Source organism: Triticum aestivum, chromosome 6D (genome assembly GCF_018294505.1).
Source record: "Triticum aestivum cultivar Chinese Spring chromosome 6D, IWGSC CS RefSeq v2.1, whole genome shotgun sequence".
NCBI lineage: Eukaryota > Viridiplantae > Streptophyta > Magnoliopsida > Poales > Poaceae > Triticum > Triticum aestivum.
In genome coordinates, this window is record NC_057811.1 from 420587534 (window position 1) to 420589787 (window position 2254).

The following is a 2254-nucleotide window of genomic DNA, read 5'->3' on the forward strand; positions in this document are numbered from 1 at the left end:
CTTGACTAGTCTTTGCTATGGTGAGACGAGGGGAGTGACGCAAGGAAGAATAAGGAGCATTCATTTTCCCACAATTCAGTACTTTGCTTTATTTAATGGAAAATGTATAGTAGGCAAGCAAGATTGTAGTACACTTTGTGCTCTAGACTTGAGCCTCATTGAGGGAGTCCTGGACTAAGGGGTCCTCGGGCGTCCGGCCTGTTATCCATGGGCCGGACCGATGGGCTGTGAAGATACGAAGGCCGAAGACAATACCCGTGTCCGGATTGGACTCTACTTGGCGTGGAAGGCAAGCTAGGCGACCTATTATGAAGATTTCCTCTTATGTAACCGACCTCATGTAACCCTAGATCTCTCCGGTGTCTATATAAACCTGAGAGCATAGTCCAGATAGGACAGATTCATTACCATATTCACATAGGCTAGACTTCTAGGGTTTAGCCATTACGATCTCGTGGTAGATCAACTCTTGTAACACTCATATTCATCAAGATCAATCAAGCAGGAAGTAGGGTATTACCTCCATAGAGAGGGCCCGAACCTGGGTAAACATTGTGTCCCCCGTCTCCTGTTACCATCGATCGTAAACGCACAGCTCGGGACCCCCTACCCGAGATCCGCCGGTTTTGACACCGACATTGGTGCTTTCATTGAGAGTTCCACTGTGCCGTCGACATAAGGCTCGATGCCCCCTTCAATCGTCGGTGGTGGCGCTGTTCAGGGAGAAACCTTTCTCCCTGGACAAATCTTTGTGTTCAGCGGCTTCGTACTGCGGGCCAACTCGCTCGGCCATCTGGAGCAGATCGATAGCTACGCCCCTGGCCATCAGGTCAGATTTGGAAGTTTGAACTACGTCGCGGACATCCGTGGGGACTTGATCTTCGCCGGATTTGAGACCGCGGCAATCGCTCCCCTTCGCCCCGTTGAACATGGCTTAAACCTGTCATCGGGCCGCATCCAGAAGATAGCTCTTGTAACAACTCCGGCCTTAGATCCGGAGCAGATCAAGATGTCCGAAGATGGGAGACTCAACCCCATCACGGGGCTACCGAGTCTGCGGCGTTGGAGCTGCGCACAGATCCCACTTCATACGATACCTGCATCAACGGAACCCCAGACTCGTCTTCGATATCGAGTTCCGAACCCTGCGAGCTCGCGGATACCGAACTCGATCGTTTATCGATATTCAAGTTCAGCGCCGCAGATGTCTTTCAGTACTCGCCTATGGGCGATCTACTAAGCTCACTAAAAAACCTGTCCCTGGCAGATGGCTCGTCGCCGAACTATGTCCGGTTCGACCTTACGGTGGATGACGGAGAATTTTGCTTCCCACCCGCCACCCACTTCATAGCCACTGTCGAAGACCCAACCAACATGCTTGACCTCCGCCCCGAAGACATCGACGGTATGGACGACGATGAGGGGCAAGGCCAGAGCTTACTATCCGCTAGACGCAGGACAACCACTTCCTGGTATGACGTGTGTATGGTAGACACACCCAACGACGATATCGACGATGAGAAGGAGGATCCAGTTGAGGATAAACCTCCTGGTACACAATCCGAACACCGGCGCCCCCGGCGCCACTCTAGGTCACGTCTCCCAAGAGAAAACAATACTAGCAACGAAGGTGATACTACTCCGGGCAACAAAGACCCTGTTGAAGCAGGATTCGAACAGGAGGACTAGGAAAGCAGGCAAGATAGCCCCGATGAATAGGTCATGTACGGAGACTCGGAGGATAGCAATTATCTTCCCCTCTCCGAGGAAGAGGAGAGCCTCGACAACGAAAAATTCATCGTGCCGGAGGAACCTCTCGAGCAGGAGCGCTTTAAACGCCGGCTAATAGCCACAGCAAGGAATCTAAGAATAAAGTAGCTGCAGCTTCAAGCAAGCCAAGATCTGCTCAATGATAAATGGACCGAGGTCCTAACTGCCATAGAATACGGCCCTAGTGGCCCGGACAAAAGCCACCCCAAATGCAGGTGGCTCCCTCCACATGATGGCAAGGCGCTGGAGCCCGTTCCACCATCGAATAATGCGGCAGGTCGACCACAGTTCGGTCCGGATAAAGCAGCAGCCCAAGCAGAATACCATCCCAACCAATCCGGCCGTAAGAACAAGAACAAGACGGTTCAAGAAAACAATGGCGACATCCGCCAAAGTTTAGTGAGCGGAGCAGGACAGACAAGATCGACGTACAGATCGCGGGGATATGCCCCGACCGGTTATGATGGTCAATTAGCCGGACTCA